Below are 13911 nucleotides of genomic sequence, written 5' to 3' on the forward strand. Positions count from 1 at the left end.
CTGCCCCCAGCTGTCTTATAGAAAATCAAAAAATAAAGCTTGTAAGGTTTGATATTTTTCACCTATACTCATGCATAATCTTTGGAAAGGAAGACTGGGGATAGCATTCATAAGTGCATATTGTGCTTTTATGATATCTTTAAGCACTGACACTTTTTATGAGAACCATTTGGCCCTTCAGAAGACCTATCGATTTCCCCTTTGTATCTACATGCTCTTTCTTTTTAGTTGTTGCCTTAGCAGCAAAAGACCTATTCTTGCCCCCACTTTTCTTTTTGTCGTCTTTGTTCTTATCATTTCAGAAACAAAACAAAGAATATAAATAAACACTGCAATGTGGGTATCACAGCGTGTGCGATGAGAATATAGTTGGGGCGGCCCTTGTAGCCCCTCCTATCGTATAATGAGGTACCTTGAGTGATTTGTAAAAATTCAAGGCTTACAATGAGTGAAAACCCTAAGAAATGCAAGATTTATGATGTCGATGTGGAAAATTTCAGAAATTACTTAATTAATGTTGTTTCTCTTAAGTGTTGTCAATGATCAATGATGCCAGAGATGATGCATTTGTTGCCAATGTGTTTATTGTCGATGGTGCGAATGTTGCCTATAGAGCCGCTATTACTACCAATAGTGCTATTGTTGGGAATGTAGAGAATGCCAAAACAAAAAAGCAAAAGCCAAGTCTGATGGGGTCTAAATAGGTTGAATAATTCGACACTAAGATATAAGAGATTATTAGCCTCGATGTCCAAAAAAATAGCCTCATTGTCCAAAAAACAAGCTGTTTGTAATTGGAAATTGGAAAATTTTAATGTTAATGAATGTCCTTGGGAAATGAGCCCTTGTGCTTTTTGGAAAAGATAGTTACTTTGGAAAAAGGCACTTACTTTTTGGAAAATACACTTACTTTGCCCATGTGTTTTCAAGAAAGAGCTCGGTTGCTCGAAAAAAGAAAATCTATCTTGAAAAAGAAAGAGAGCTTTCGTTGCTATTTGAATTAAGATGTGTATTTTTTTTTAATGAGCTAAGAAGTCGTGTCATTTAAAAAATATATATATATTTATTTTATGAGCCAGGATTTACTAAGCACAAAATGTGTAACATTTTTTTACTCATGTGAGTTTTTCAAAACTTATGCCAATATAAATATATATAACACAACCATGAGAACATTAATTTTATTTTAAAGTACACGCTCTAGTGTTTCAGGAGTCCTGGTCTAATTTCAGAGAATTTTGCTTCATGAAAGCTCAGACTATGAACATATGGACTCTCTCGGGATGTAAAATCGTAAATATTCATTCCTTGTTATTGGATAAAGTTTTTGCTTTTTCAATATTGAAGTATTAATTGCCTATGGCACAATTTATTCCTTGCGATTGATGCACTTAACTTGTGGGTACCCTATTATGCCAAGAGACTGCCAAAGAGAACCTTCGAGCCATTCTCTTTGCACTGTGGGTCATCTAATCCTAAAGATATTATGGGTATTGTAGCATACGAAGAGAAGGCCCATGGGTTCTTTGGAATTCCTCTTTTCGTAAGATGAGACACCTCCTTTAACAATAGAGAGAGATATTAAAAATACATAACATTTGTATAAACACAAGTTTACAGTGTTGCGTCACACATGATGCAGTCAAAGAGGATGTGAAGAAGAGAGTCCTGGGGAGAAGATACTTGGTTTTCTTTACAAAGTTAGTGCAGACCAAAAATTTACAGTTATTAGATAAATATTCAATCCCAAGATTAACCTGGTTGACCTAATAACATAACTTCTACTTACTATGAAGACCTCTTTTTAGAATTTCCAAGGATTATATATGGTCATTCATCGGTTATTGAGTCTAAGGATTATGCACATGTTAGTGATCTTGTGTCAACTACCAATGAGAAGACAAGACTCATAAAAAGATATATTTTATGTCATTCATTGGTTATTGAGTCTAAGGATTATGCACATGTTAGTGATCTTGTGTCAACTACCAAACAATGAGAAGACAAGACTCATAAAAAGATATATTTTCATGCACATAAAATATATATATGGTCATTCATCGGTTATTGAGTCTAAGGATTATACACATGCTAGTGATCTTGTGTCAACTACCAATGAGAAGACAAGACTCATAAAAAGGATTATGCACATGTTAGTGATCTTGTGTCGACTACCAATGAGAAGACAAGACTCATAAAAAGATATATTTTCATGCCAAGGATGTTAAGTGCACACATACATGTACTGTACATGGAGGTAGAAAGTGAAAGTTTCTATTGGAGGATGTTACACTAATGTGCTACATATACTTTAAAGTTGACGGAAATGACAACACTGATGGTAAAAAAAGGCTCCACCATGCCGCTACAAACTAATGTATATATTGGAGATGAGGAGACATAGAAGCCACGGAGCTTGAGGTTGAGGTAGAGCTTAGTAAAGAACTTGAGAAGCAATAGAAAATGAGGAGATAGAGAAGCCTCTCGAGCTTGAAGTTGAGGCAGATCTTAATAAAGAACTTGACATTACACAACTCAAAGCAGGCATAATAACTGATGAGGAGAATGTCAATGGAGAGGAATTAGAAAGATCGGTAAACTTGCCACGCCTACCATCATTCAGAATCAACACGATAAGAACTTTATCTTGCTGTCAGATATACAAATAATGTTCTTCTTAAGGGAAGATTAATGTCTTGATGCTATTGTATAGGTGACTAGAGATGAGGAGGATTGGGTTGATTTTAAGACAAACTTCTCTTATTTGGACACAGAAACATAAAATTATATTAGTGCATCTAAGGCCCTCGGTGTCTTATTTAAGGAAGCTTCAAATTACGCTCAGAAACCATACGAAAGTCTACCAACAAAGAAGAATCATATAGGATGAGTCATCTCTAGTTAGTGATAAAAACCTGCGGGTATTTCTCAATCTTATCCTTGCTATTAATTTATGTTGCATAGAAGGTGCTTTTCACCCTTCATAACAAGGAAGGTTCTCTCTCATGCAAAGAGAAAGCTATTGGGCCCCTTGGATGCCTTTCTATCACACCGTAGGTCACCTCCATAGATTCACAATTAATTTCAATCTAGTGGATTATTATTTTTACATTAGTTTGAGACTAAAGATGCTAATGGGTTCCTTGGATGAGCTGGTGCAAAACGAGGAGGAAGAATTGGCAAGGACTATGGGCTTGGTCATTATATCGGTAACATGAACAAAGAACTTCTTGCCATTTTTCATTGTAAGTAATCCAACAACCCTGATTTGCATTACTAGTAATTAAGGCATCTGGGTTGTTTCCTCAAATACTCATAGAGTTATACTTGTAGAGAAACTTGAAGCTATTAGGATTTTTGGATATGCACCTGGGATTTAGGCAATGAGATTATCTTATTTTTAATTCATTGCACATGCTTTCGAGCGGCTAATAAGATGGATGTAAATCTCCTAGCATGATGTGGAAAACATAAGTTTTTGAGATTTAGAGATGAGATTGAGTTTATATCTACCAAAGAGCCGTTAACATCCTCAAGCAAGCTCAAAGGGAAAAGAAGCTATTGAAAGAGGAAATCTTCTTCTTATCACAGCATACCACTAGTAGTTAAACTTTATTTAATTGCCTTAAGTTGTATAAGTTTCATAAGACTATCGAAAGAGGAAATCATTCTCTTGCTAGCATACCACTAGTGTTGCCTTAAGATGTATAAGTTTCATAAGACTGAGTTTTTATGATGCTACTTGAGCTCCAAATTTATCACTTGATTTATAAACATTAATCATTCAAATGATTCATCAAGAGTAGACTTTAACAACATATCTTGGATCTTCATGTGATTTATCAGGAGTAGATTTTATCGCCTTTTGCTTATACCTAATTTCTTTTTATATGTACCATCCCACTAAACAATTGCCTCATTGGATTAACATCACGTATTCCACCTCTATGTGACGTTTCTTTTGAAAACCACATTGAGCTTGCCAAATTGTTCCATGCCTTGAGTCGACCATATGGCTAAGCTTCCCTCTTTAACAAAGTAAGGTCGATGAACCTCCAAAATGTGCTACAAAGTGAGGTCCATATCATAAGTACTTTAATATTTTAAAAAAAAAGCAAAATCACTTTTAGATATAGTTCTGTACAAATTTGGAAAAACTCTTACCATGTTGTAGGTGATACTACTATGACCCCAGGCTTCTACCATTGATTTGTAAAAGTTTCTAACAACATTCTTGAAATTTAGTGCATCATCCATTTTAAATGTCATCTTTCACAAAAGAATTATCAACTGGTCAAGTGAAATCCATATGTTTGCCTTCGCCAATCAAGTCTTTCCTCTATTCATCGTGTCACCATGTGTAACTTTTTCCATACATTGTATTTTCTCGCTACTTCACTAGTAAATTTCCTTTTTCATTTGGTGGTAGAGAAAGAAATTTTCTTGCCTTTGTCCCACCAAACCATGTCTTGCAAGGTAAGTTTCCACTTGCTCCTAACATCTTTTCATCCTTTTTAATTTCTACTTGAGCTTCTGTAAACTAATGCCTAACCCCAAGGAATTCACTTTCCATAGAAAGGGGACGTCACCTGCGTGTATGACACTCATAAAAACCCCCTATTTAAGTTTCTCTAAAAAATAAACTATACCTCTTTCTAAGCATATGAGTCCCAATTATGAAATTCAAGTATCCCCTATTTAAGGTTTAAAAATCAAATAGCAGATATTGATGTTATATACATGACAACTTGAAGCCCATGTAAGTAGCATGGATGTAAGTACTATAAGCACAAAGACCTACATGTACTCTCCAAAAATTGTTCCATGTGTGGTTAGATTAAAATAGTAGTAAACTAATCAAGTTTTCAAACTACACCACTAGATCACATATTGTAAACTACAAGAAGAAATGAAACCCCTACTTTCATTCTCCCTCTGCTCCCTTGTCTCCCCACCCCACCACCATAAATCCCCCTCTAAGCTTAAGCCCCCCGTTCCAAAAACCCCCCTCCCTTACACTCACGTGATACCACAAGATATGGCTTGTGAATCCTCCGAGTGCCTAACATAACCTCTTCTCCTTTCTGGTATGTCTCCTGAGCATCGCTACATCCTATAAGCAAAACACACATGCTCTTCTACTTTCTAGTATGTCTCCTCAGCATCACTCTCTAGCTGCATCCTATAGGAAAAACACACGTGCTCATATACTAACTTTTCAAGCATCCTTACCATAGCATGAAAGTGCAAAAGTGAACCCTTCTTAATGTTAAAATTTACATGGATACCATCACTAATGCAATGAAATGATCTATGGTGGGTCAAATATTAACCACTTCATAATGGCATAAGTGAGGATTAATATGAGATTAAAGAGCAATTAAAGATGGTGTGGACATGAGATTGACACAATAACCAGCTAGATCTTCATTAGCACAAGCTTAATTTATACAATTTTGTCCATGATCTGCTCCTTATTGATTTGTGTGACCGCCCCTACATCTGGGGGGACACCTCATCCTTGATTCTCTCCACCTCTTTTGCTTGATTCTCTCCACCTCTTCACTTTTCCCAGAATATCTCCACACCTCCTAAATCTCCTCATGCTACCGTTTATTCTCTCCCAATAGATACTTCTCACCTTTTCACAGCTTATCTCACATTTATAGATTCTCTTTTACAGCCTCTTGCTAAGGGCTTGTTCTCGCACACACACCCTATTCACTTGTATATTTCAACACTTAAGGGTATCTTTAGAATAGGATTCCACTTTGGATCCACGTAGGTCATTTTCCTCGGCGTATTATAAGTTGGTCATGAGTCGGGGTACCCTCCTTTCATGTCTTTGCAAATCGATTTTTTCTTTCCATCGTTTCTAGATTTCATGAAATAAAGGCATGGAAATTTTGCATTGGATCCATACAACACACCAAACATGCACTTTAGAGTTTTCAAATCTCCTACAAAATGTCACTGTACATTGTATTCAACAAATTCATCTACTTTTATGACTTCTCCCCTTGTCTAATGTTCAACCACATTTGGTATACTTGTCAAGTGAAAGAAAACCTTTAATATTTCATGGTCTTATTTTGCAACTTTAAAAGCAGCAAGCCACCATATCTTAATTTCTGATTAAATACTGAAATAATATGAATGCTCTTTTGTGATGTCTGGACTCAAAGGCTCTATTGCTTAATCTTACCCTCTTTAACTTTTGTCCTTTGATAATCTCATTCATCTAGTTGTAATACAAACTTTAATGTACCACCACATTCTTGAACTATCATGTTATAGAACTTGACCATTGCACTTTGCACATTACATACATCTAGCACAAAATTGTTCAATTTCATCAGTTTAAATATAACCTTTGACTTACATTTATGTGTATATCATAGATGTATAGGCTCACTAATGAGCTCCATAACTTTACAATTTAATAATTTGCGTGCTTGTCCATGATATGTTTTTGGGATATGCAAAATTCTTTTTTTCTTCATAACCCTCTTAAGACGGCTCTTTTTTGGTGAACATTTTGCCCAATGTTTCTATCAAGATAAAATTGAGTACTTGGGCCACATAGCCTCAACTGAGGGCATTCAAGTGGAGAAGATTGAATACATTGTGACTTGGCCTAGACCTCGCGATATAAATGATTTATGATCATTCTTACGATTATGTAGCTATTATAGGAAATTTGTCAAATTGCACATTTGTTGGCAAGTCTTCTAAAGAAAGTAAACAATTTTATTGGACCGATAGACATGATATGACCTCTTACTCATACCATGTGTTATAACTTCCAAACTTCCTAGACCATTCTTTGTAGTTGTGATCAATGTTAGTGGCTATGGGATTGGAGTAGTCCTCATGTGGGATGGTCATCTCTTAGCTTATGAGAGCCACAAGTTGAAACTAGGAGAGTGTAACTACAGTACATATGACCAAGAGATTATTGTTGTAGTGCATGCTTTTAGGATTTGGAAACATCATCTTATGAATTCTGAATTCCTAATCAAGATTGACCAATAGACTAGACACTTTCTCTCTCAACCCCCTTGATTTAAGATAGAAAAATTAAATGGGAATCTTTTATTCAGAGTGGACCCAATGATACAATATCAACCTAGCAAGGAAAACATAATGGTGGCTGATGCTTGAAGTAGAATACATAACATCAATCATATATATGTTATAGAGGCCCCATCATTTAAAGCCATGAAGGATTTCTATAATAAACAAGACTTGGAACTCAATGAAAGATAACAAAAAGATAAAAATTAGATTCCTAATGGTGAACTCATATAATGAAGGATATATTTTCTTCCAGAAAAGATTATGCATCATACGACCATTTAGACAAATTGTTTTAGAGAAGATGCATGAGCCTCCATACATGGGTCATAGAGGAGTTTCCTTTACATTGCATGGTGTGGCTAGAGATTTTCATTAGCCTACAGTGAAACATGATATAGCTACAAGAGCTACAAGTTAAGTCTCAAGGCTTATTGATGCCACCATTAGGAGAAAATATCCATGGATTTCATTGTGGACTTTCCTACTATTGCGAGTCATAACAATATTATCTGGACTATAGTGGACCGCTTTAGTAAACAAGCCTATTTTATTTCATGCAAAAGACATTGACATCTCAACAAGCCCATGGTGGACCGGTTTAGTTAACAAGCCTATTTTATTCCATGCAAAAAGACTAACATCTCAACAAGTTGCACACATGTTTATCAAGAAAATCTTTATACATCATGGTTTACCCCAAGTCATTGTGTCTAATCATGATTCTAAGTTTTGCAATCGATTTTTGACTACACTCTTTGACAACTTAGGCACTAAGATGGATTTCACAATCGTATTTCATGCGGGGTCCAATGGACAAAGAGAAGTTACTATTAGTATGATTCTGGACTAACTTAGAGCCTATGTTTCATCCCAACCAAAACGTTGAGATAAATACATTCACCTTCTTCAGTTTGCTTTCAACAATGCACCTAAGGCTGAGGTCCTGGTCCTCATTCAACTACAAAATGTGCATCATTTGAGAATATTCATAGGAAGGCTTTACCCATTTCTAACTCTCATCTTTCCCCTACAGCAAAGGTTGTGGATGAGTTAACTCAAGATTTCAACAAGTACACAAGCTATACGTAAATCTCAAGAAGTGAATGCTAATAAGAACCTAAAGAAAGTGATTATTCTTTCTTAATTAAGGATTGAAAAGTGACATATCAAGAGTGTGGAGAGGAATCGAGTAATAAAATTGGCATTAACATTTTATGGACCATTTAGGATCACTTGAAACACGTGCTTCATTACGGGACTGGAACATGGTCTCAAGGACTACACAGGTAGCCCTTACAGAGCTGCAGGATTGGATGACCTTGCATATTAATTAGATCTACCATCACACTAGTGCATTCATATTTATTTCCATGTTTATTGAAACCATTTAGAGGACCACTTTCATATGTAATTGTTGATTTAGAGGAAATACTTCAACCTAACAAAATCATTAATCAACATACTCTAGCACGCACACGAGAAACACTTACACCAAAGATCTTTTGACTTTTAAGAATCATCCTATACAAGATGCTCAATGGATGCTTGGTCGCTTCCTCTGATATCGACGTGTGGTACTTGACTCTTATACCATTTTGCATGCCTGAGCCACCAGCCTCTATGTTAGTAGAGTGAACCCATATGGTGGTTCTTTTGTAAAGAACCTTGAAGCCCCACTGCTATGTGGCGCAGGGTTGGCATAACACCTTCTGCATTCTTGCTCTCCACCTAGTAACCAGCTTCCCATAATGAATATACCTCCTCGTCTGTGAGGCTAGTTCCTATGCTAGCCATACCTTAGGTGGTCGATTGGGCTTTGGGTCGATGTTGGTGTCCACAATATAGCAATGAAGCACGTGGTCAGCGCGCAGAACCACATCCATTTTCTAATGAGACCATTAGGGTCTTTCTGGAGTACTACTTGTATCATACTCCTTAAAAATGATCTTCCATGGACTCCCAACATACTTGTGGTCTCTTACATGTGTGTTGTACTCTGGTCGATGCATGGCCTTATCATCAATATCAATGACCATAGCGGGCGGTCTCTTGAATCGTGCACTTTCTTTGTCACCGGTGAGAGAGGTAGGGGGCCTTATACATGGGTGTTCCCTCAATTTCCTGAGGATTAATTGTTTGGACCACTTGGGTTGGGCTTATAGAGCATCATTCTTTTAGTTTCTCCAAGCTTGGTCCCCTCCCTATGTGCTTGCCTTGAGAGTAAGAGAGTGCCTTTGTGCTTTGCAAAATTGTATTTGCCATAACGGTAGTACATGCATTATAAAGAGAAATCTTGAGTCTATTTCCTTCCCTTGTCATCCAACATCCATGCTGCCTGCTTTTTGCTAGGTTTGTTCTTGGGGTATTTGGACCATCATTACTTCTCTCTATTTATGTCATGAGGACTAAACCCCAATGTGCTATGTGCACCTCCCACCAGCTCAACCAAGAGTCCATTTACTGACATATTCCTATACATCACATGACCATTGTGCCACCATTAACGTATCAATCAAGCCTCCATTGATGCAGCTTGATGCAGCTTCACTGGTAGGAGCTATGTGCCACTTCTCGCACATTGCTTTGTGCTGTCCTTGAGACGTAATGTACACATACTTTGTTGTGTGGGCAACCATGCTCTGCTCCCAATGAAATAGGCAAGCCCTCTCCCTATCTGATAGGACATTATCTTTTCCACCATTGAACACATGTCGAACTACATTCTAGTTAGCCTGAGCCTTCGTCTGCCATGAAACCAAAGAAATCTGCCCTTTCACAACCATGGTTTGCCATCACTTCATTAATGCATTCCTAGAACAGAAATTGGGCCTCCATATCCTCCTCTTTCATTTCACACGTCGCAATCGTTAAAAGATCTTGCATGCTGCATAAAAACTCTAGTCATTTATGAGGTAACACAATTGACCATCTCTAACTACCTTAATAATCTACATCGGTAATATGCTACCTTGAATCATACATATGACAAGCCATGGTCACCCAATGATGTTCGTCGGGTGTGGTCGAACTGTATCCACACACAGGTCGCCAGAGCTGGTCCATCGCATTTGGTTTACCAAATCCAACCCTGAAACGGGCTCAATGGTGGACATCTTGAAAACATAGCACTTCTCACCTAAGGACCCTTGACATGGGAACCTGCTTCCATGGAAGAAGTCGTAAGTGCACCTCTCACTTCAACTTCAGAAGTGCATCCAAGCCAAATCTCTCCTTTGAGGGCCCTTGCCGGGCTACAGTGATTGACCTCCGAAGCTTAAAAATCAAATTGTTCAAATTTCACACTTTACTTATTTAGATTTTAATAACTATTTTACAAAAACATAATTTCCCAACCAGATTAGCCTACTAGTTGTCTTCCACCAGTGGCCCCATCTCCTCTGCAATGTTGATGAACTTCTTTTCCCGAATAAAATGTGAGGAACCACCTTCTTGCACTAGTGTTGCCATTACGATTTCTTTGGCCAGACATTTGTACCTTCCTTGTCCTAGCATTGCAATTCACCCCTAGCACCCTGGACACCATTTCCCTTATCCTATCAGTTTTAGTGCGCCTTTGATGTTCCTTCCCGTAGATTATGTTGATGGAAATTGATGTGTATCATTAATCGACTCATCATCTCGTCGGAGGGCATCACATAATAGATGTAGCAATGCACATCGTCGGCATTGAGCAGTAATGGCAAAGGAGCTTTCCAGACCCATTACTGTACTCCTCTCCAGTGGGGTCAGTGCCTTTAGCATGCTTCCAGTAAAATGTGATGTATTTGACACCATGTGGTTCTTTGAATGTGGGCAAAAGATCATTCACACACACACTTTAAACTACCTAGGCAATGGCTTCTCTGAGATACTCCATGGAAGGCAATGTTAGAGGTTTGTGGCTTTGACCACCAGTGGGGATCATACTTATGCTCCATGGAATCCATCCCTAAATGTGTTCCCATAGTTGGTGGGAACTCAATGCAATATCACCATTATATTGCCTAGGAATCTCCACGGCCTTGATAACCTCTTTGACATTTAACAAAATCTTTGTTAATGTGTTTGTTTCCCTTCTTCATGCTCCAAAGGTATTACAAAATGCACTTATCATCTCCTCTTGCAACAACAATGGATGATCTTGATGCATTGGTTTTATTGTTATCTTGAAAGGAGGCATAAATCTATCACATTAGTCTGAGTTGGAAGTTCTCTGGCCGGGCTGTCTAAGATGGCCATTGGTTGTGGGTTTGAGTTTAACAAAACATCAACTATTGCGGAGTATTGGCTGAAAGAGAGTCCTCAAGTATATAGAACTCCTCCCCCTCATGATTTCGAGGTTGCCTCTGGAGGGACATGCAACTCTCGGGACCCAATATTTACTATGGCTTGCAATCCATAGAATAAGCGGGGAGCTATTTGTTCTTGTAAAAACTTTGCACTCACGAGAACTTGTCCATTGCTGAAACTTAGATTCTTCTTAGAAGATGGGAATGTGATTGTACAACTCATTGTAAAGAGGAACAAAAAATAAGTAGACAAGAATAAGAAAGAATGACGCAATAGATACCAAGTACATGAGAAATGAATGGTACCAAGTTCTGTAGTATATATATATATATATATATATATATATATATATCATAGAGCTTGGTACCAAAAAATATTAATTCCCAAAAATATTAATGCGATTGTACAACTCATTGTAAAGAGGAACAAAAAATAAGTAGACAAGAATAAGAAAGAACGACGCAATAGATACCAAGTACATGAGAAATGAATGGTACCAAGTTCTGTAGTATATATATATATATATATAATATCACAGAGCTTGGTACCAAAAAAAAAATATTAATTCCCAAAAAAACAAGTTCTCTACATATATTTTTTTTCTAAAATTAGCATCCCTACATTCTCTCTCTCTCCCTACATAATTCCATGCTCTTAATTCTTATGGCATAGTCAGTTCTAGATATATGTATATACTCTCTCCCTCCCTCCTCTCTCTCCTTAATAGTAAGAAAGAACTACGGTCCCACTTCTTCTCTCTCCACTACCTACGTGGATAATAGTTCCATGCAGTAGATGCCCTCTTCTCTCCCTTCTCTTTCCTCTCTCCCCTCTCTCTCCTCTTACTGTCTCTCTCTCCTCTCTCTCTCCCTCCCCCCTCTTTCGCTCCTCTCTCCCCTCTTCTTTCTCCCTCCCTCCCTCCTCTCTCCCCCCCCCCTCTCTCTCTCTCTCTCTCCCTCTCCCTCCCTCCCTCTCTCTCCCTCCTCTCTCCCTCTCTCTCCCCCCTCTTTTCTCTCCCTCCCTCCTCTCTCTCTTCTCTCCCCTCTTCTATCTCCCTCCCTCTTCTTTCTCTCCTCTCTCCCCTCATCTCTCTCTCTCTCTCTCTCTCTCTCTCTCTCTCTCTCTCTCTCTCTCTCTCTCTCTCTCTCTCTCTCTCTCTCTCTCTCTCTCTCTCCACTGCCTATGTGGACAATAGTTCCATGTGGCAGATGCCACGTGTAATGCCTGAGTTAGGGCATTATATGTGGCAGCCTATGTGGAAAGTGCTTTTCACATGTAATACCCGAGATCAAGAACTACACATGGTAGCCGCCACGTGTAATGTACATGGTCGGGCATTACACGTGGCATGTACATGGTCGGGCATTACACGTGGCGCTAATGATTTGGCACCACGTGTAATGATCGAGCTCGAACGTGGCGAGTATTACACGTGGCACCAAATCAGGCATTACACATGGCAGTCATCACGTTCGTGTATGCACGTGGTCGGGCATTACAAGTGGCACCAATGATTGGGCATTACACGTGGCATGCCACCATGGACTATGTAGTCCACAGTGGCATGCCACATGTAATGCCTAGCACAGTCCACGGTGGCATGCCATGTGTAATGCCTAAGGTCGGTCATTGCACATGGCAACATCGTGTGGCATATGCATGCCATGCATGCGGTGCATGCCACACGGCGTGGCCTGTGGCTATCCAATGGCTTTAAAGCCATTGGACAACCATAAGAGGGCTCACAAAGCCCTTTGTGAGCCCTCCCTCAACGCAACCCCCTCCTTCATGAACGCACCCCCTCCTTCATGAACACACCCCCTCCTTCATGAACGCACCCTCTCTCCTCCTTTAACATGCCCCCTCATTTCTCAACACGTCCTCACGTTGCCCCCTTATTCCTTTGGAAAAATTCTCACACCACCCCCTCATTCCTTCAACGTGCCGTCTTAGACTTCGCTCTTTCCTCAAGGCACCCCCCAGACTTCATTAACACTCGAGGTGGCATCTTTCAAGGCAAGATCTTTCAAGCCAAAATGCCTCTCCAGATTCGTTAAGGGGTTCACCAAAAATCAAGATGAGATGTAGCATTGCAAGACATGGGCATATCACAAGTGGCCACATCAAGCGAGGTAATAAACACCTCTGAATTACGGTTGGCTTTGGGGGGTTGCTTCTTCAACGCTCGCCAATTGTGTGGCCAGCACGATTTTCAAAGAGGAGGAGTTGTAAAAGAGAGTTTAAGCGAAGTGGTTAATCAACATATCGGGTGGAGGACCACTTGGTCGATAATCATAACCGCCTTCCTAGAGTGCCACTTGGTTACCCCCTTGCAAACTTGGTAATCCGTACAAACGAGGATTCCATTGAGGGGTTAATCAAAAGCATGGAGGAGAGCACATACCAATCGACAATGGCAGCATTCATTGTCTCTAAAGGATTTCCTAGCAAAGAGTCCTTTCCATTTGATTATCGAAGTGCAGTCAGTCTCACGACTTATCGTTGTCAACTGAGTTTGACACGATACTAGAGGAGATGAAA

The sequence above is a fragment of the Cibotium barometz genome, chromosome 54, assembly GCF_041138505.1.
Source record: "Cibotium barometz isolate CiBa-2024 chromosome 54, ASM4113850v1, whole genome shotgun sequence".
Lineage (NCBI taxonomy): Eukaryota > Viridiplantae > Streptophyta > Polypodiopsida > Cyatheales > Cibotiaceae > Cibotium > Cibotium barometz.